A 22460-nucleotide genomic window follows, 5' to 3' on the forward strand; every position below is an offset into this window, starting at 1 on the left:
GGACAAGCCGAGGCGGGTCGGGAGCGGCGCGGGCTCGGGAGGGAGCGCTGGGCAGCCGGGCCCGCACCCCGATCGCCCTCCCGCCTCCCGCGGGGCGGCCAAGGCCCAGGCCGGCGCCTGCACCCCCAGCCCCGAGGTCTCGGCCCCGCTCCGCCCGGCCGGCTGCGGAGGCGGCGTTGGGAGCGGCGCACCGCGGGGGAGGTGCGCGCGGCGGCCGGCGAGGGGAGCTGAGCGGCGTCCGCCCCCGCCGAGCCGAGCGGAGCCGAGCGGAGCCGGCGCGCCCGCAGCTGGGAGCTGGAAGCTGGGAGCGCGCCGGGCGCAGGGCCGGGCCGGCCGCGGGAGGGTAGTGTCAGCGCCCGTGTCCCGCTCTCCGGCCGCAGACCCGGGCTGTCTGGAGGCCGCGCGGCCACCTGCTGCGTCGGCGCAGCTTCGGGCGGGGGCCAGACGCGCACCGCGGCGGGAGCAGCCCCGGCTCGCCGCACCCCGCGAAAGGTGCCCTTCTCTGCGCGTCTCGCCGAGCCCGGGCCACGCTCCCGTGCCAGGTACCTCAAGGGGTTTGAAATCGCGTGGCCCAAGGCAGGCGTGGGTCGAAGACGGGGTGGGCGCGGAGGCACCGGGCGGGGGTGGCGCGGGCTGGGGCTAGGGGGTCGAGGGCAGAGACCGTGAGGCCAGGGGCCCCCTCGGACCGGGAGAGGCGCCACCCCCGCCGCCGAAGTCCTGGGCAGCTCCTGGGGCCGAGGGGGAGCCGGACGCTCTGGTGCGAGTGCCCAAAGTTTCCCTTTGCTCACTTTGCTGGACTCAACTTTCCATTATGAGGCAAAACCAGCAGTTTACGCGCCAGGAAAATGAAAGAGGAGGGAGAGAAGGTCCTGCTCGGTTGAAATTGTTAGCATGCAAGGTCTTTATGCCCACTGTCTCCACACGCCCTTGCAGGGGAAAGGAGTGCACACATTCACGAACTGCCTTGTGCTTTAGGTGATGGTTTATTTAACAGGTTTTAGGCTTTGATTACACGCCACCCGGGAGGGATTCTGGAGTTGATCTAGGAAGTGTTCACATTTTTAATCAACAAATATTTGTTGAACAGAACAAAGCTTTGGTATGAAGTTCACATGTGATCAGAGCATAATAGTCACTTGCTTTTAAATGCAAGTCAGAAGCAGTGCCACTGTGTGAATTTGACTCTGTGTAGGTGCAAGCCGCCTGCAGGCATTAGGTCCTGCTGACAGTTTTGAGCCAGGAAATCCAAGTGGAAGACAGGCAGCTGTGTTACCCTTTTAGAGCCAGCTCACACCTTCCCAAACTGGTCTTAAAGTATCCTACTCGGTTATTCGAGCCTGCAGCCTTCCTTCATTTGCATATACCATAGACTAGAATCAGTGTAGACCCCTGGTATTTTCCCTGGAGCTCGGTCCCACGGACGCACGCCTGGAATGATGGAGCACTGTGGTCATCCTAAGAACCTATTGAGGTTATAAAATTGTGAGGAGAAAGATATCTAGAGACAGTGTCGTGTGATGACATCAGGCGTCCCTGCTTTGGAGCTGGTGGAGAAGGTTGAGCTGGGCTGGTTTCTGGACTCGGCTCCTGTGCTGTGCCATCTTGGAGCGTGAGGCAAGAGGAAAAATCAGGATCACTGATCCTGTCTTTTTTTAAAAGTGTGAGATTTTGTACATTGTGGATTTCTGTATTTGTTTTGATGTTTTAAAATGTTGTAATAAGGCATTTATCTGACTGCATTTTTGGTACCCCCTTAAATTTTGTGCCTATGGTGAGTACTTCACTTACCTCACCCTAATTCTGGACCTGCTCTGAGAGTCAAGTTCTTAATCTCTAAGCATCTATTTCCTCACTTAGAAAATAAAGTGTACCATCCGTGGATGCTGCGCAGTTCAGCTACTGCAGAGGATCAGGCATATGAGGCTCACTAACAGGTGGCTGTCCTACTGGGATCACTGCTCTGCTTGGCCCTCTTGGGCTAGTTAAGGTGAATCTTGGCTGGGCGCGATGGCTCACACCTGCAATCCCAGCACTTTGGGAGGCCAAGCCAGGTGGATTGCCTGAGGTCAGGAGTTCCTGACCAATCTGGCTAATGTGGTGAAGCCCCGTCTCTGCTAAAAATACAGAAAATTTAGCAGGATATGGTGGCGTGCACCTGTAATCCCAGCTGCTCGGGAGGCTGAGGCAGGGGAATTGCTTGAACCAGGGAGGTAGAGGTTGCAGTGAGCTGAGATCACACCACTGCACTCCAGCCTGCGTAGCAGAGTGAGACTCAGTCTCAAAAAAAAAAAAAAAAAAAACCATAACCAAAACAAAAAAACAAAAAAGAATCTTGACCAGTCTCATTGCGCTCTTCAGGGAAATGAGAGCAGTGATAGTGCTATGGTTTGAATGTTTGTGTCCCCCCCAAAAATTCATACGTTGATTCCTGATCCTCAAGGTGATGGTATTAAGAGATGAGGCCTTTGGGAAGTGATAGGTCATGAATGAGCTTGGTGCCCTTATAAAAGAAGCGCAAGGAGCTTGCTTGTCCCTTCCACCACGTGAGGACACGGCGAGGAGGCGCCTTCTGTGAGGAACAGGCCCCCACCAGACACCCGACCTGCCAGTGCCTTGATCTTGGACTTCCAGCCTCCAGAACTGTGAGGAATAAATGTTGTCTATGAGCTGCCCGGTTTATGGTATTTTGTTATAGCAGCTGAAATGGACTCAGCTGGCCAGCCCTCAGGGATGCTGTCGGTTAAATGAGAGAGTAGATGTAAAGGTACCAGGCCTCCAGGAGGGCGGGTTTTCTCTGATGTGCTGGTGGGCCTGTATACCCACTTAGCTACCTTGACTTAGCTACCTTGCAGCCGCTAGCTCTTCCCCTGCAGGCTGGCCTCGTGCCTTGTCATGCAGCCGCTTGTTGTGCACATAAATACTGCTTGTGTTGCAGGCAGACTCTGGGTGGAAACCTGCCCCGGGTTTATTGCGGAAGGGTGCAAAATTTTGTGTAAGTGAGCTTGACTTTGCTGTCCCCAGTGAAGTCCCTTGGTTCCCTTTTTGGTATACTCAGTTCCCAGTGCATGGTTCCGCTTTTCCAGAGCCCAATCAATGGTATTATTTCAGTCGCTATTTAGCTTAAAGGTAGCTTTGTCCCTGGAGAGTCAGTCTCTCAGTCTCTCCAGGTTACTCCTCGGGGACTCCTTTTTGCTACAAGTCACCCCTGGGCACCAGGAGAGGGTTGTAGTCCCATCAGAGCTGGAGAGGAGCGGCCCTGGCTGGTCATCTGGTCCTTTTGCGGTGCCCCAGTGCGTCCCCTTCCCCTCCGCATGGAGCCTCCTGCTCATGTTTCCATCATTGTGCAGCTGGTGTTCCCAGGGTGAGCCACAGCGGGGACCTGGCTCTTGCATTGGCCCAGAGGTCCCCACACTCTGAATTCTCTTCTGGGCCCCTATTGGGCACCTGGGAGCCCGCCCAGGTTGTGCTGAGCCGTGTTAGGCCTCCATTTCTACTGTTCTGAGCTCGGCCTTCCCAGAGTCCCCGCAGGAAGTAGGACAGGAACGCCCCCTCAGCCCCACCCCTGCCCCTCCAGTGGGGGTGCACCGCGGTAGGTGCTCAGTGCCTGGGTTCCTGTCCCAGGCCCAGAGGGCATTTTTCTACCTGTGGGGCGGGGCTGTTTCTTAGGTTCTGTCTTCTGTCCTCTGCACATCATGGCTTTGGGAAGAGCTCTAGGCTCCAGCTTCCAGGCTTTGCCCTTGATACATAAAAGGAAGTTTAAAATATTTCTGTATTCATCACTGCCCTAGGTTAAGTGTGCTAGGCCTTTTTGTTACCTGAAAAAGACTGGGAGAGCCATCAGGGCTGCTGGAGACTTCAGTCAGGGCTGGGAGAAGGCGAGGAAGGAGTAGCTGGTGGCAGTGTTGGGGGGATCGAATGGCTTTCTGGGTGTACAGGCCGGCCCACTCTCATGGGGATCGGCGTTTTCCAAGCCACCGTTCCTATTTATGCTGTTGCCGCCTCGTCATCCGAGCAAACCCCCGTGTGCTTGGCACTCACTACAAGCCGGAAAGGTCTGAGTCGTAATTGCTTCTTCTGGCGAATAAGATGAGCCCTTGTCAAGCCCGAGCCCTGGGTTTAGTTCACACTCAGTTCACAAAGGACTTGGAAGGGGAGTTTTGACAGATTACCTTGAAGATATTTGTATTGCATTTAAGGGAGTCTAACCCATAATCCTGAGCCAAGTGGATAATGAACAAGAGACGCTGTTGCTGGCGGTGCCCAGTGAATTTAGCAGTGAAATGATGAGAAACGGTAAGACAGGCGTGTGATGTAACAGAGCACTCCCTTAGCAGCGTCAGCCCTCGGCTTTTCACAGGCTCAGATACCATTCCAGAGGAGACTGCTGGTAGGAAGGATTCTTAGACATTTTTCTTATGATCTGGGTATCTGTGAAAGGAAATTATGGAAGATCGTTTCTAAAAGGTATTTATTTGCTCAGGCCTCCTCCTGGCTGTGGTGTGTGGGGCTGGTTTTTAACTATGTGTGTAGTTGAATAACTTCCAGAAGTATTTGCCTTAACCTCTGAGGTCCATACACTAGTCTGTCCTTGGTATCTACCCTTAAATTCTCATGTCTGTGGGAAGCACCAGAACCATCAGCTGCGGGGTGTGCAGTTCCCAAGACACTGCTGTCGGAAACGCTGCCCCATATGTGGGAGGGGAAAATGGCAGGGAGGTTGCCTTCTTTTTAAAGCAGTTGGTCCAGTCAAGGTCAGGAGAGTCAGGCTCTGGTGTCTTTTTTTTTTTTTTTTTTTTTTTGAGACGGAGTCTTGCTCTGTCGCCCAGGCTAGAGTGCAGTGGCGTGATCTCTGCTCACTGCAACCTCTGCCTCTTGGGTTCAAGGGATTCTCTTGCCTCAGCCTCCTAAGTAGCTGGGATTACAGGTGCCTGTCACCACGCCTGGCTAATTTTTGTGTTTTTAGTAAAGACGAGGTTTCTCCATGTTAGCCAGGCTGGTCTCCAACTCCAAGTGATCCACCCACCATGGCCTCCCGAGGTGCTGGGATTACAGGCGTGAGCCACCATACCCAGCCCAGGCTCTGGTTTCTGCTGTGCCACTTAGAAGTCCTGCAACCTCAGTCACCCCTTAGATGGGGTGGGAGGTGGCAGACACACACACACACACACACACACATGCACACACACACAAGAGCGTTACATGGAGTGCTGTGTGACAAACATAGAAAATGCTCCATAAATTATTTGTAGGTATTACTCTCTTATTGTCTTTCTTGTAAGAAGGTGAAAGGGCATTTGTTATAATTACCAATTAGGACCCCCACTAGTAACGCTCCCTAAAGCAATAAAGGGTCCTTCTACATCTGAGGTCTGATGGCATTGAAGGAAAATGAGCATAACTGCCATACACAGTGCTCCCGAGCACAGCTGCCGGTGGAAGCTGTCATGTGGGGAGCAACCTTGATGCAATTTAGAACACACAGGGAGAAGTGAGGGGACAGGGGTGAGATAGAGATGGGGTAGGTGATATAGGTAGGATAGGGTGGGGACAGAGATGCAGTAGGGGACACAGGACAGAAGGTGGGGACAGGGATGGGGTAGGGGCACAGGACAGAGGATGGGGACGGGGATGGGGCAGGGACACAGGACAGAGGGTGGGACAGGGATGCAGTAGGGGACACAGGACAGAGGGTGGGGACGGGGATGCAGTAGGGGACACAAGACAGAGGGTGGGGACAGGGATGGGGCAGGGACACAGGACAGAGGGTGGGGACGGGGATGGGGCAGAGACACAGGACAGAGGGTGGGGACGGGGATGGGGCAGGGACACAGGACAGAGGGTGGGGACGGGGATGGGGCAGGGACACAGCACAGAGGGTGGGGACGGGGATGGGGCAGGGACACAGGACAGAGGGTGGGGACGGGGATGGGGCAGGGACACAGCACAGAGGGTGGGGACGGGGATGGGGCAGGGACACAGGACAGAGGGTGGGGACGGGGATGGGGCAGGGACACAGGACAGAGGGTGGGGACGGGGATGGGGCAGGGACACAGGACAGAGGGTGGGGACGGGGATGGGGCAGGGACACAGGACAGAGGGTGGGGACGGGGATGGGGCAGGGACACAGCACAGAGGGTGGGGACGGAGATGGGGCAGGGACACAGGACAGAGGGTGGGGACGGGGATGGGGCAGGGACACAGCACAGAGGGTGGGGACGGGGATGGGGCAGGGACACAGGACAGAGGGTGGGGACGGGGATGGGGCAGGGACACAGGACAGAAGGTGGGGACGGGGATGGGGCAGGGACACAGGACAGAAGGTGGGGACAGGGATGGGGTAGCTGGAAAGTATCCTCGTGTCCCCTCTTGCTCTGCAGCATCTGCCCTCCCCACCAATGTGTGGGGAGAAGGACGTGACTTGAAGCCCTTGCATGGGGACCACAGATGGGAGCTGCCCTGGGCCAAGACATACGCCCCTGTCCTGTTGGAGAGACAGAGGGATGGTTCTGCCCTGCCATGTCTGGGCTCACTAGTGAGTGTGTTGAACAGCCTTGGATTCAGAGGACCAGAATTGGATCACCAGTGGGGAAGCGAATTTTGAGGGAATATCAGGTTCCTCTGGGTAATTGGTCCCGTGCATATGAATGTGTCGTGGTGTCGAACACCTTTTCCATGTCGAATGTATAGTGAGTCTTTGCTGCCCAGCTGCCTTGGGTCCATCTGGCACTTCATGAATACTAGGTGTCTTAGAGCTCGCATCTCCTCCTCTGTTTGATACACACCTGCTCTACTTACTATTTATCTCTACCTGACATATCCTGTGAGATTCGCCCGTTGCATTTGTTGTTTTTTGCTTCAGAACTGAATGTTCCCAAACAATTTAACAAATGCCCCTTACAGAAGACACTAAACTCGTCCCTGGGAATGGGTTTTGAGATTGGGCATTTTTTTGTGAAGCCATCATCCCGTCCAGATGGGGGAGCCTGCCGTGCCTGGGGCATTCTGGGACCAGGCGGGGGTCTGTAGAGGTTCGTGAAGCTTTGCTTACACTCACTTCAGGTCCACAGACACTGAACTTTGTGCTCAGGGATGGTTTCTTCCCTTGGCTCCTCGGGACAGAGACATGACCAGGGAGGCAGCTCACCCATCCCACTGTAGAAGCTGCTTGGAGTCTGGGGCACACTGGGCTGTTCTCTGAGCTCTTGGTGTGATTACACCTCCGCGACTACACACAAGGTCTGCACCAGATAGGTAAGGGAGCAGGTGCAGTGGGCAGAGGGGCCACACCGGGTCCATGGACGTCGACCCAGACCCTGGCTCTCGGGTTCTGTCCCTTCTGTGCAGGTGGCATGGGAAATACCGCAAGTGCTCTGAAGCCCCGTCTCCACTCTTCACCTCCTTTCTAACCTGGGTTTAACACCCCTCTCCTGGCTCCGGAGTTTCTATGATCTTGCTTTAGTACTTTAATTATTGACCATTATTCCCCAGGGAGGGGTACCAAGAACTTTTTTGCGGATCTTTTCTGCATGGAAGATTTGTGACTTTGATTCTGCAGCACTAGCTTGTCCAGTGGAGGTGAGGAGGGAGAAGAAATGATGTGTTTTCAGGGGTCAGACCCACTCCCTTGAGGTCTGAGTCACACGGCCACACCTCTCTGTGGGGCTGGGCGATTCGGTCTCTGAGCTGTGATCATTTCTACAGGAACTGAATTCCGTGTAGTTTTGGTCGATGGCTGGGTGTCAGCTACACGCACCATTGGAAATCACATTCTGAAATTATCCTGTGTGTGTTAGTGCTTCCAGTATGCTCTCTGGTTGAAAAGGGCACTTTTATAGACAAACACAAGCATTTTGAAGGTTTGAGTCACTCGCTTGGTGAGACTTGGCCGGTGTTGTCTTGTTCTTTTCACAGCCTTTGTGAGCCAAGACAGGTCTTTGAGTGGAGGTGTGCTGGTGTGCAGGTCTTATGTGGTACCACACTCTAAAACAGAAATGACTGAATGAATTTTGTGGGCCTGCATCAGACTCTTGAGTATCTGGCCTCTCGGTAGGGGAGGAAGCCCCGTAGACCGGACGTGGCCAGGCCAGCCAGCAGGGAGGGCCCAGCAGGTAGCACGGAGAAGGCCAGTCAGCTGTCTGGGGCTCTGAATAGGCTTGAGATTTCCCTCACCTCGGTCAGGCTGCTCTTCGGCCACTGTGTTACGTGGCTTGAGGCCGGGTGCTGCAGTAACGGTCTCTATCGTCAAGCCTGGGAGCGGAACAGGAGTGAATCTCTTACAACATTTGGGGCATAGCCTTCCGAACTTCTGTCTATGCTAGAGTGACTATACATACATACGTATATGCACTAGAGTACATATTTACCTCAAAGAGGTAATGTCTGTATTGTTTTGTGAGCTGTCTTTTTTTTTTTTTTTTTTTTTTTGTGGAGAAAGAGTCTCTCTTTGTCGCCCAGGCTAGAATGCAGTGGCGCGATTTGTGATCACTGCAACCTCCGCCGCCCAGGTTCAAGAGATTCTTCTGCCTCTCGAGTAGCTGGGATTACAGGCACGCACCACCATACCTGGCTAGTTTTTTTTTTTTTTTTTTTTTTTGTATTTTTAGCAGCGACAGGGTTCCACCATGTTGGCCAGGCTGGTCTTGAATGCCTGACCTCAAGTGCTCCACTTGCCTCGGCCTCTCAAAGTGCTGGGATTACAGGCATGAGCCACTGCACCTGGTCATGAGCTCCCTTTTCAAAATGAATGGTACAAGTTGAGCCTCTTTTCCACAGTACTAGATTATTAGATATTCTTCATTTGCATCCATTCTCAGGGCTGCAAGAAATTCCATTGTAGGGATAGGTTCCAGTCTCCGAGCCCTGTCTGGGATGGATGTTTAATTAAGTCATTTTCAACCATTTGCCAGTTAGTAACATGACGATATACGTGCTTGTCCATTCGTCATTTAAAATTGTGATGTTTTGTCCATCATGGGTTTTGTATTTTTTGCGTGTTTGTCTGATCAGTGCCTTTGCGTACCGTCTCCTAAGTAGATTTCCAGTGTATATACCAGACTCCTCCTTTGATATGTCCTGCCTGAAATAATTTTTTCACACCAAGTTTTTTTTTTTTTTTCCCCAAGAGATGAATCTTTACCAAGATTTCCTGAATCTTGGTTGGCAGCATCTGTGTTACTCAGGATTCACTCTCATTCGCTGAGGCAGAAGAGGATTTAGCGCAGGGAATTCAGGACCCACAGAATTGTTGCAAGCTTGGGCCTCAGCTTCATGTGCTGGAACCACCGCAGAGTGACACTGCAGAGCTGGCCGCCAGTAACTCCTGCCTCCAGCATGGCCAGGGAGTCATTGGTGGCTCCAGGTCGCACACCTCCCACCATCCACCCGCCCCAGGGAGAGTCCCACCTGCTGCTCTGCGTTAGTGGGGGAGGCTCTGTGACCTCCGCCTCCGTCCACAGGGGAAACCAGATACGTCCATAGTGGGGCCTCTTGACATGAGCCCTGAAGCCTCCCTCCCTGCTGTCTCTTGGAACTCAGATTGGACACTTCGCAGCCTGACTTTCAAAGCAGGTGGAGAAATGAGGGGAAGCCGCAGGCAAATAGTTCCTGCAGATTTACCTTGCATACAAACCAAGTACTTAGAATCCCTGGGGACCCGCCCTAGCTGAGAGGGTGGGTGGGTTGTAAGGGGCTGTCTGGTGAGTCTATCTGGGCATTGGAGAACCTTTGCGCTCTCTTCCCCGTTCTGGCCGTGTTGAGTCAATGCCGAGCAACCCTTCGCTGCAGGCGTGGGAAGGAGGCAGGAATTAACCCACTGCTAAGTTAATAGCCAATGTTTTTTCATGAGTCATAATTGATTCGCCTTCAGTTTATGAACAACATTTCTCTTTGCCTCTTCAAACACGCCTTTGTGCGTAATTACTGTGAATTCAGGTGTCTGTAGAGTTCGAAGCCGCCCCTCTGAGTGGATCATTGTATTTTCTGTGTTCAGAGAGAACATTGCTGAGGAAGGGTTCCAGGAGACACATTGTCTTTAGCAACCCCAAGTGCAGCTGGGGGCCTGCAGAGGGTTGGAGACTGTGGGGGCAGCTACTGGCCTCATGGTGCATGCTCTTGGGAGCCAGCAGTAGGTGTCACCCCTGCAGAGATGGACTGTTTAAAGAGGCCTGGTGCTCCCTCCCCTGTAAGCTCCCAAAAGGATGGTGGGCGGAAATAGAAAGAAGGCGCCCAGCCCCCTCTAAGTTGAGGTGGAGGGAGACAGCCTTCCCCATTCTAATCCTGGGAGGGTACAGTGTCTCATGCTTCTAGCCCATCCAAGAATCAGGCCTGTCCAGGGAACCCATATTTTCTTTAAAAAGAGAAAATAATACTCATTTCACATGTACCAGATGAGTCACCTTAGGTTTCTATGGCACCTTCTCTTTGTGAATTAAAAATAGGATTTGATTTGTATGTAACAGCTGGTTTCCTTTAACTTTTGAGGGGTAAGCGTTGATTGTGTATTGTGAAGTAAATTGTAATAATTATTTTACCAGCTACAGCGGTTTTTCTTTCAATTCTTCTAACCATATTAAATGAGATCTTAAAAATTGTAAAAAAATACAATTTTTTGTAGCGTATAAATACTGGATAATCCAGGTTGCCAAATGCATAACCCCTCCCTCCTGCCCACCCCGTATTGTGATTTAAAATAATTAATAAAGTGTGTGTGTGTGTCCGTGTGTGCACGCACTTGTGTGCGTTTAGAAGAGAAGCCCTTTCCAGCTCAGAGATTTGATGCTGTTTTCCACCCGTCAAGCATTGCTCTGCCTTTTGGGTAGCTTCGCCTTTACCGTCGTATTTAATCCTCGCCGTCACCCTGCGTGTTTTTTTTTTGTTTGTTTTTTGGTTTTTTTTTATTTTTTTTTGAGACGGAGTCTTGCTCTGTTGCCCGGGCTGGAGTACAGTGGCCGGATCTCAGCTCACTGCAAGCTCCGTCTCCCGGGTTCACGCCATTCTCTTGCCTCAGCCTCCTGTGTAGCTGGGACTACAGGCGCCCGTCACCACGCCCGGCTAGTTTTTTTGTATTTTTAGTAGAGACGGGGTTTCACCGGGTTAGCCAGGATGGTCTCCATCTCCTGACCTCGTGATCCCCCCGTCTCGGCCTCCCAAAGTGCTGGGATTACAGGCGTGAGCCACCGTGCCCGGCCCCTGTGTATTTTATAAGTGGGAAGACCCAGGCTTAGCAAAGTGAAGTCAGTTTGGCAGGATTGCATAGCTGCTGAGCGAGAGCTGTGAGTCCACCTTTATCCCGCTTCCCTCAGGAGGCGCGCTCCCCGTGAATGCAGCCTTTGTTCCTCTGGGTGAACCTCGATGCCCTTGACCCTCTGCCCACGCGTGCTTTGTAGTTGTGGGTTTCAGTACTGTTGTGGCTATTCAGCTGACACACAGGCGCTGCCATGATTGCTTCCTCTCTCACTGTTTTTATCCCCACTTTACAGAGGAGCAAACTGAGGCACAGACGAGTTATGCAGGGATTTGAACCCAGGGTCCTTTCCTTGTCACCTTGTTTTTAACCTGTCTTGAGCCGAGAACTTGGAAACAGTGTCAGGACGTGTCCTGGTAACCCACCCAGGGTTTCACTTAATGCTAGTGAACACTCTTGGGCAAGTTCCTCCCCCAAGTGTGCCCAAGGCCTGGGGCTAGGCCTAGGTGAGGGAGGGAACCTTCATTCCCTGGTCAGCTCCTTCTTCCTTGAAGTCCCACCTGGGACTGGACCCTGGCTGGAGTCCAGCCAAGAGCCTCTTCTTTCCCTCCTCCTTCCCCTCTCCTTCCCTCCTGCCTCTCCCCAGCCCCTACTGGCAGCAGCTGCCACAGGAGAGAAAGGGAAGGAAAGGGACAGGCTGAGAGCTGGGTCGTCCTGGACCACACCCTGGTGGGGCCCGTGCTGTTTAGGTGGCCTCAGGTGCAGCCTTGGGCTGACTTTCCTCCTCTGCCCTCTGTGAGGTTGTGGCATCTGCCTCCTAGGGCTGTAGGGAGAAGGAAAGGCGAGCATTTGTGTGGAAATGGCAGATCTATTGTAACTGATGTCCAAGAAAGTTGGAAACAATATTTTTATTATAATGAGACCTCATTCAGCACCCCTTTTTTGGGGGGGTTAAGGCATTCTTGGTTAAAATGGAATAAGACCTGCTGGGTGGAGGTGCTGGACAGGGCCCCTGGGTCATGGGAGGTGGTGGAGTAGGAGGGAGGAGATGGGCCATGCCTGGGGGTGCTGTGCCCTGGGGGGTCCCTTAGTGGAGGCGTGTTTTGTGGAGCATACCTCGCTGGGCCCAGCATGAGCACATAATTAGCCCTGGCTGTTAAGTCCTTCTTCGCCTTCTGAAGGAGTAAACATAACTGGCTCCTTTCTGTGAGAATAAAAGCTGAGCAGAGGGAGATGGGAATGGCTCCGTGGTTGGCTGAGCCCGAGCTGTGTTCCAAGCACTGTTAGGTACTTAAGGGATATATTATAGCCTTGCGTATTACCCCACTAATTAAAAGCAGAAATGATGTCTTTATTTTGAGGTGAAAGTGGCTTGCTTGTCCCCAGCCCAGGAGACCAAGGTGGGGCAGAGAGGGAGGTGGTCACTGAAGCCCCTGACGCAGTGGGCTGGGATCCCGAGCTGGCAGCTCTAGCCCAGGGTCTGCCAGGAGGATCCTAACTTGCACTTGGTCAGTGGTCACGTGGCACCAGAGTGGCTGCATCTGAGTCTTATGGCTCCCGGGGTGAACCTGAGTGAACTGCTCGCCATGTGCCACCATCATTAACTGAAGGAGCAGAGACTTCCCAAACATTGTCTGTTCTTGTTTCTCCCCAATTCCTAAATAAACACTTCTGTTGTAATAGCATGTTAATACTACAGCAGTTCTTTGCTCTTCTGATGGACACATGGTTTTTGGACAAACTTGTGGCTTAAGCTCTTCACTGTCAACTAAAGTGGAATTCCCATGAAATTCCCTCCAAGGATCAATATCCAAGATGGCCTGCCATGGTGTTTGCTTTTGTAAAGGCTGGAAACTCTGCCCTAAAGCCAGAGTTCCCAGTTTTTCTGAGTATGAAGTTCCCTTTGTAATATTGAACAATTTGAGAAACTTTTCATATGACAGTAACTATGTTTTCACAATTCATCAGTAGGGAAAATGCATATCAGCAGAAAGACAGACACTGAATTTTGAGACTTGACTAGGTGTCATATTTAATTAATCACATCAACATCTGACACATATTGAGAAATAATAGCCTGTATAAATACGTGACCTAGTGTTGATTTCATTTCTAGATAATGCATGTACATCAGGGATTCATATATAAAGACATAAAAATCTGTGTTTGGATAATTAATATTTGTGGCCTCTCAAAGAAGTGGGTATGGCAGGCTATCCTTTCGCAATTTGCTTTTTCTTCTTGGGTACTTTGCTTGCAATTTGAGTAGGTTCCATTAGGGGGTGCCCTGGGACCACAGCGCTTCTGCAATTGGTGAGGCTTTCACTCCAGCTATGAGACAAAGTACCATTTTCCTCATGAATTTTAAAAAATAATATGAATTAGCAGAATGTAGTCTAAAAGAGATAACCAAATGTGATCACAATTTTTTTTTTTTTTAAGATGGAGTCTCTCTCTGTCACTCAGGCTGGAGTGCAGTGGCTCGATCTCGGCTCACTGCAACTTCTGTCTCCGGGGTTCAAGTGATTCTCCAGCCTCAGCCTCCCAAGTAGCTGGGACTGCAGGTGCACACCACCATGCCTGGCTAATTTTTTGTATTTTAGTAGAGATGGGGTTTCACTGTAGCCCAGGCTGGTCTCGAACTCTTGAGCTCAGGCAATCTGCCCACCTCGGCCTCCCAAAGTGTTAGGATTATAGGTGTGAGCCACTGCACCCGGCCTACAAATTTACAGGTGTAGTAGGCTCAGCTAACTCAACTCTCATAGTGAATTGCTACTCAGTTTTATCGAATTCTATATTTCATTTCTTTTTAGTTTCCAGGCATTAAAAGTAACCCTAAGCATCAGGTAGCCTGGTAAAGTTTTCAGCATTAGAAATATACAAGTTGTTTTGTCTGCTCAGGGATCATGAGACACCCCAGACCCCTGTCTCCTTCCTGGCCCCTCACAAGATGCTTTCGGATCCTTGCAGGCATGTGCTTCCCTCCGCGGCCCAGTCTTGCAGGGGACCTTGGCCTAGACTCCCCTGTGAGAGAGAGCTAGGTGTCAAGCTAATTGGAGCTGCATGACGTCATAGGCAGCTTGTGCTTGAGCTGGTCTTCCCTGGGGAGTGTTCTGGGCATCCTGCGCTGCTCATGACGGGTCCAGGCTGGCCCACTGGGCATAGGTGGCACAGTGCCAAGGGCCCATTGTAATTTGAGAGGCCTGTGAAAGTGTTTTAATTTCTTTTTGTCTTTTCTTTTTTTTTTTTTTTTTTGAGATGGAGTCTTGCTCTGTGCCAGGCTGGAGTGCAGTGGTGTGATCTCCGTTCGCTGAAACCCCTGCATCCCGGGTTCAAGAGATTCCCCTGCTTCAGCCTCCTGAGTAGCTGAGACTACAGGCACGCACCACCATGCCCTGTGCATGGGCATATTTTGTATTTTAGTAGAGACAGGGTTTCACCATGTTGGTCAGGCTGGTCTCGAACTCTTGACCTCATGATCCGCCCACCTCGGCCTCCCAAAGTGCTGGGATTGCAGGCATGAGCCACCGCTCCCAGCCATTTTAATTTCTTTAATCGGATGATAAACACTGAGCTGTGATGCCTTCTTCAAAAAAGAAAAGAAATTAAAAAAGAAGAAAAACACAAACTTTAGGTCAAAGAAAATGTTTTAATATGTAATATTAATATATTCACCTTTGTACTGACACAATCGGAAAATATGCTTTTGTAATTGTTTTTTTAAGTGGAGCAAGGGGCACAGGAGGGTGAGCGTGCATGGGGCCCGAGAAAGTAATAATGTGGCCCTGGGTGGGAGTGGGACTCAGGGTCTCCACGACCTGGGGCAGAGTCACAGAGGCGGGAATGACTCAGTGCAGGAGGGGCTGGCCGGTGGCTTGGCCTAGCTGTGCACAGGTGCAGGAGGAGCTGCGGGAACGCAGAGAGACCCCACCTCAGACAGAGCCTGTTCTGTAAGGCAAGCAGCCCTGGCTTCTGAGCACGTCTCAGGATCAAGTGCTCAGGGGCCTCAGCCTTAGGGATTACCGAGAGATGGATATGTGGGGATTACCGAGAGACGGGTACGTGGGGATTACCGAGAGACGGGTACGTGGGGATTACCGAGAGACGGGTACGTGGGGATTGCCGAGAGATGGGTACGTGGGGATTACCGAGAGACGGATACGTGGGGATTGCCGAGAGATGGGTACGTGGGGATTACCGAGAGATGGATACGTGGGGATTGCCGAGAGATGGGTATGTGGGGATTACTGAGAGATAGATATGTGGGTCTTTCAGGAACTTCGGAGTTTTAGCTAAGCAAAAAAAGGATGGATTTCTCAAATGTAGGGGATTGGGGTTGGTCCTAGGCCCAGCCTGGTCACCCGGGGATGAGACTTACATTTTTGACTGTGTATCTTGATCTGTAAATGAGGACAAGCATTCACCCAGGTTCACTGAGGGAACACCATAGTACATGTCAAGAGCCTTCCGAGCCCAAGGCCTGCCTCTGGGCACTGCCCAATGTTGGTTTCCTCCTCCTTTGCCCATCTGGATCCTATTCAAGGAAGGCCAGGGAGATGGAGGTGTGCTCACCTGGGCTGCAGATTGGCCCGGTATCGGTACCACTTGTGGCTGCCCTGCCTGCACCCTGCCAAGCTGACTCAGGAGGGCTGGGTGGGACCTTCTGGTGCTGAACAAGCTTTGCAGGCGAATCTGCTCTGTGACTGGGGCTGAGAACTTAGCCTTTGCCTGAGCATGTCTGGGCCATAGTGAGGCAGACTTGATTTCCAAGAACAGGCTCCCTCTCCCAAGGGAGAGCGGATTGGCTCCTCTGTTGTCGGAAAGGTTCTGGGACCTCGTTGGGACAGTTCTGGGAGTGCAGACTGAGCAGGGCTGGCCTGCACCCCCATCCACTCTGCAAAGGCATAAATGTTCCTTTGTCCTCAGCCTCCTGTCTTCCTGGAGTACTTCTTCCTTTTGGCTCAGGGAGTGAGCAGGGAGGAGCAGGTTCTCCACTCCTGAGGTTTCTTTGATCCAGTTTGTCAACATGCATTTGCTGCAGCTGTGGGCACAGCGCTGGATTTGTGGCAGGATGACTTAGGGCGGGGTGTGCTTTCACACCTGATAGGGGACACAGACACGTGGGTGATTCTTATCACAAAGTAGATTAAAATAAGCGCTACTGTGCAAGATGGACTTCCAGTGGGGATTCATGAATTTGGATTGTGGAGGTAGCATCGGAGTGAATCTAGAGGAGTGAGACCCGTTTCCACAGGCAGGGAAGTATGGGGAGGCTTTTCCAGCTGGGAGAGGGGTCCAGTGTGCATAAGTGTGCCGTGTCTGATGAGACTGGACAGGTGCTGGAGGGCTGGAGGGGACAAAGGAGTTTCAAAGTAAGCTGCAGCCAGACTGGGGAGGTCCTGTGTCCCGCAGGAAAGTGCTGGCACCCCTTGGTGGTGACAGCCCTGGGTGCCTGTGGGATGACTGCTCAGCGAAGGCTTTGGAACCAGCTGTGCCCCGTTTGTGAAAGCTGCAGAGACAGTGCCTACAGATGAGAAGTGTGAAGAGCGTAGTCCTCTGCCTGCAAGGTCAGCAGATGTGACAGGTGAGCAGTTCCACTCATGATAGAATCAAAAATGGAATACCCAGGAACGATACTCATGGGAAGTGTGTACAATCCGCATCATGAAATTGTACCAGGGACACAAAAGAGCCATTGTACAGGTAGAGATGTTCAGCATGTTCCAGCAGTGGGGGATCAATATCTTACATATTTCAGTTGTTTCCAAATTAACTTACTGATTTAATGCAACCCCTGGCCAGAATCTGGGTGGATAACCTACCAGATATTAAAACGTATTAAAAAACATACCGTAGGCCAGGCACAGTGGCTCACACCTGTAGTCCCAACAATTTAGGAGGCTGAGGCAGGAGGATCGCTTGAGGCCAGGAGTTCAAGACAAACCTGAGCAACAGAGAGAGACCCCATCTCTGCAGAACCTTTTAAAAATCAGCCAGGTGTGGTAGTGCACACCTGCAGTCCCAGCTACTCAGAAGGCTGATGTGGGAGGATTGCTTAAGCCCAGGACTTCAAGGCTGCAGTGAGCTGTGATTGCACCACTGCACTCCAGCCTGGACAACAGAGTGAGACCCTGTTTCAAAAAAATTTGTAAATTTATAATAATGTAAACAATTTGATATTGTGATGGTAATAGACAACATGCCCATGGAACAGACTAGAAAGGCTGGAATATAGAATTTAATACATCTGGTTAATATTTAACCACTTGGGAAACCATCAAGCCCCTTGCTCATATCAAACCCCCAAATATATTCCATGTGGATTAAAATTTAAATATAAAAATGAAATCATTGAGGTGCTAAAAATAATTTAGGTAAGTAAGAGTAAGTAGTTAAAGGATGAAAAACATCTTTCCACACATGATACCAGAGACAGAAAAAAAGTCTCCAACATAAATGACTAATGTATTATATAAACAACTTTAATAATGAATATGAACAACTCATTGTGAATGAACTTCTTAATAAGACAGTAGGTGAGAGATGTGAATTAGTTCACAAAAGGAAAAAATTATCCTAAAATTAATATGGAACCTAAAAAGAATCCAAAGAGCCAAAGCAGTCCTAAGCAAAAAGAACAAAGCCAAAGACATCACATTACCTGACTTCAAACTATACTAAAAGGCTAAAGTAACCAAAACAGCATGACACTGGTATAAAAATGGATGCCCCTTTCAGTAAATGGTGCTGAGAAAATTGGATTGCCATATGGAGAAGAATGAAACTGGAACCCCTGTCTATCACCATATACAAAATCAACTCAAAATGGATTAAAGACTTAATTGTAAGACCTGAAACTATAAAAACACTAGAAGAAAACCTAGAGGAAACTCTTCTGATCATTGATCTAGGCAAAGTATTCATGTCTAAGACCTCAAAAGTACATCCAACAAAAACAGAAATAGACAAATGGGATTTAAATGAAAAAGCTTGTGCACAGCAAAAGAAGTAATCAACAGAGAGAACAGACAACCTGCAGAATGGAAGAAAATATTTACAAACTATGCATCCAACAGGGAACTAATATCAAGAATTTACTAGGAACTTAACAACTCAACAAACCCACAAATAATCCCATTAAAATGTGGGCAAAGGGTGTGAATAGACATTTTTTCAAAAGAAGACACACAAATGACCAGCAAGCATATGAAAAAATGCTCAGCATCACTAATCATCAGAGAAATGCAAATTAAAAGCACAGTGTGATATCATCTGATAGCAGAAAGGATGGCTATTAAAAAAAGACAAAAAATAACAGTTGGAATGGATGAGGAGAAAAGGGAACTCTTTTTTTTTTTTTAGACAACTGTGAGACACTCTGTTGCCCAGGCTGGAGTGCAATGGCGTGATCTCGGCTCCCTGCAACATCCACCTCCCAGGTTCAGGCAATTCTCAGCCTGGGCCTCAACTTCCGAAGAAGCTGGTATTACAGACATGCACCACCATGTCTGGCTAATTTTTGTATTTTTAGTAGAGTCAGGATTTTGCCATGTTGGCCAGGCTGGTCTCGAACTCCTGAACTCAAGCAATCCACCCCCCTTGGCCTCCCAAAGTGCTGGGATTACAGGTACGAGCCACCGCACCCAGCCACTTCTACACTGTTGGTGGGAATGTAAATTAGTACAAACTGTATGGAAAACAGTGTGGAGATTTCTCAAAGAACTAAAAATGGAACTACCATTCAATTCAGTAATCCTACTACTGGGTATCTACCCTAAGGAAAAGGAATCATTATTTTAAAAAGATACCTGCACTTTTATGTTTATTGCAGCACAGTTCATAATAGCAAAGATATGGAATCAACCTAAGTGTCCATTAATGGGTGATTGGACAAAGAAAATGTGATGTATGTACACAGTGGAATACTATTCAGCCATAACAAAGGATGAAAGCATATCTTTTGCAGCAACATGGATAGAACTGGAGGCCATTATCTTAAGTGAAATAACTTAGACAAAATACCCAATGTTCTCACTTATAAGTGACAGCAAAATAATGTGTATACATGGACATAGAGTGTGGAATGATAGACATTGACAACTGGGAAGGATTAAGGGGTGAGAGATGAGGCATAACCTACTGGGTACAATGTTTGGGTGATGGTTACACTAAAAGGCCAGACTTTACTATATAATATATCCATGTAACAAGATTTCGCTTGTACCCTTTAAATGTATACACATTTTAAAAAAGGAATTAGTTCATAAAAGGAGAAATAGAAATGTCAGCAAGTGTGAGAAAGTCAATCTGACATTAATCCGGTAGGTACCTGCCCTATTAAAGTAAGATACTATTTTTTGCTATTAAATTGACAAACTTGTGGTGTGCTTTGCTTTTGTTTGTTTGTTTTTGTGAACGATGGTACTCAATGCATGTGAAAGTGTTTGGCAAGGACTCTCATATGCCTTGGGAGAGGAAGCTGCAAGCTTTCTGCCAAGCAGTTTGGCAGGATGTCTCAAAACCTTTAAAAGAATTCCTCCCTTTATCCTGGGGATTCCATTTCTAGGAATTTATCCCAAGGAAACAATTAAATCTGCAGTCCAAAATTCCTATGCAAGGATGTTCATCACAATGTTATATATAAAGGTGAAGATTTGGAAGGAATTTGAACATCCAATGATGGGGAATGAGTCATTCATCTGCAGGAGTGCAGTGAGGCCCTTGGGAACCTTTCTGAAGGATGCTTAGTCACAAGGGAATGAGGGAACTTCATGATCTAAGGCTAAATGAAGAAGGCAGGAAGGATAGTGGGCCGAGCTGGAGGGAGAAGAAGGCCCATGGGGAAGAGGCGGGGGCCAGTGCCAGAACAGGAGGCAGAAGGTGCAGGATGTGTTGGAGAGCAGGCTCAGCTTCATTTCATTCAGATTCCCTTTAGCAAATTCTGATTGAACAGATACTGGGTGCAAACTGCTGTCATTTAGGCTCCGTTTAGCAAAGGAGATGGTTTGGGTGAGGTATACCTAAGGACAGGTGCTGACCCCGGGCAGGCTCTTGCTTAGGGCACGAGGCAGATGCTCCGCCCTGTGTCCATGACCCCGCTCAGGGACTCGCTCCTCTCCCGGCTTCTCACCCCTTCTGTGGGAAGCTGCTATCTTCACCTCCTCTTCCCAGGGTGCATAGAACTTTTCACATTAAAAAGAAGAAAAAAAATCAGGATAATAAAACGTTTTCAAAAAGAGTTTGTATCCTACATAAAAAAATTTGATATTTATGTGTGGGAATAGGGAAAAGACTGGAAGGAAACATATAAAAATGTGATTTCTGGTTAGCTGTTATAGAAGTATGGGATATTTCATATCTATATTTTTATAATCCGTTTTTTTTTTAAAAAAAGCTTTATTGAGGTATCATTGAGATATAATCTGCACACATTTAAAGTGCACAATTTCATATGTCTTGATATGTGTGTATACCTGTGAAACCAACACCACGAACAAGATAGTGCACGTACCCATTGCCCCCAAAATTCCTCACGTGTGTCCATAATCCCTCCCTAGATCCCCTGCAGGGCAACCCCTGGTCCACTCTCTGTCCCTATTACTCAGTTCACACTGTTTCCTAAGATTTGCCTTAAATGGAATCATGCGCTTTTTTGGCTTCTTCCAGCCCGTGATTATTTTGTGATTCATCCATGTCGTTGTGTGTCAATGGTTTCTTCCTTTCTGTTGCTGAGAAGTATTCCATTGTGTGGGCATAGTAGAGTTTTTCTCATCCTTTGAATCACTTGATAATTGGGAAAGTCCCCCCCCTTTTTGTAAGCATGCCCGGAGACTGGCTAGTGTCCTGGGAGTTTGGATCTCTGCCATCTGTCCATCTCTGGAACTTTGGGGCAGTTCCTCAGGCCTGGCCCAGTGACCCTGAGGGCAGCAGCCCCGCCAGCCCAGTGGGCACTTGGGCTGTCTTTCGCCAAACACAAGGCTTGGCCACGCCTTGAAATGCTCAGGCTGCCTAGAAAGCATGTCCTCACGGTCAGAGCTTTGATTTGGGTGCCAGGAGGTTTAGTGGTGGTCATCAGAGGTGCTTAATAGTTGCCTTTGTGCCTTGCCTCGGTGGGAGAGTCGGAGAAAGCCTGATGTCTTGTCGGAAGTTGTGTTGCCTAACTTCCACATGTCACTCGTGCCCTTGCCTGCACCTACGTGTGGCTCACAGCTCTTTCCCCCAACCCCAGCAGGCAGCCCGCCCTCTCTGAAGAGCGGTGCCCTCTTCGCCTGCCCAGTGCAGCCCCCACCATCACTCTGTGGCTCTCGTCCTTCACCTGGCAGAGCTGATGGCTGTCCCTCTGTGATCTAGGTGACTCTCACGAGGTCTCCCTGTCTCTTGGATTAGCACAGACCCAGGCAGCTCCTCCAGGGCTCCAGAGAGAGTCATGCTACACCAGTCCCCAGGCATCCCCGGTCCCTGTGGTCCCGTGGCGTGCTGCCTATGCTATGCCTTGCCCCACTCATCTCTAAGGGTTCCAGGAGGTACCTTCCACGCGCTCAGGAAAGAGACTGCTATGATACTTGCTCTGGCCGGCTCCTGGCACTGCCACCAGGGCTGAAAGGGAGGACTTAGCCCGTGCTATTCCACGTAGAAAAGGGGCAGATGGCCGGCACCTCTCCAGCACTCTGTGCCCCCTTGTTCCTGAGCCTGAGTCTCCTAAGGTCTGGCACGTGATATCCTTTTCTGCCTTCTCTTATCACTCCAAGCATGAGTTGGACCCAGTCCTTTCCTGGTCGACCTTTCTCCCCTCATTATTTCTCTACCTTGAATGGCCTTTGCCAAACACCTCAAAACTACTCACATTGGCAGGGACCTGTGACTGTGAACAGGGGCTGGTGCGAAAAGCCTGGGTCTTCTAGATTCAGGGGGAACTCTGGACGGCACCTCTTTGCGCACTGGGCACCCTCTAACTGCAAACAGCATCTCCCAGGGCTGGGCCCCGCTCTGGGAGCGACCTTTCGCTCCTTCTCTCTCTAGGGCCTGAAGTCCTGGGGTGGTGCTGTCTCACCAGGCACAGGAGGAAGAGAGGCTGACCGCCCGGGGACTCCCCCTGGAGGAGTGCTAGTGGACCTGTGCCCAAAGCTGCCCAGCTCAGGGCTCTGTCCGTGTCTCCACATTCCAGCAGAGACACTGACGGAGGAGTCTGTCGGCAGGAGAGCCCCAGTTGTGGGGCCAGCGTGAAGCTCCATGAGGTCACCAGCTGGTTCCCTGGAAGCAGGCAAAGGCTGGTGGGGGG

At 50.3% G+C, this 22460-nt stretch overlaps 1 protein-coding gene across 3 annotated transcripts in view; it reads left to right on the forward strand.

Annotated features, from left to right (window-relative positions):
• Positions 1–285: 285 nt before the first annotated feature.
• CRACDL (CRACD like) overlaps positions 286–22460 on the forward strand; it is a 146127-nt gene continuing 123952 nt past the window's right edge. The window contains exon 1 of one of the 3 annotated variants that reach the window (XM_024795486.2): positions 286–542. The gene's annotated coding sequence lies outside the window, so the exon portion shown is untranslated. Of the gene's footprint in view, positions 543–4376; positions 4465–16594; positions 16767–22460 lie in introns of those variants that run through there. The other 2 variants (XM_024795487.2, XM_024795485.2) reach the window with 2 other exon arrangements.

Source organism: Macaca nemestrina, chromosome 13 (genome assembly GCF_043159975.1).
Source record: "Macaca nemestrina isolate mMacNem1 chromosome 13, mMacNem.hap1, whole genome shotgun sequence".
Taxonomy (NCBI): domain Eukaryota; kingdom Metazoa; phylum Chordata; class Mammalia; order Primates; family Cercopithecidae; genus Macaca; species Macaca nemestrina.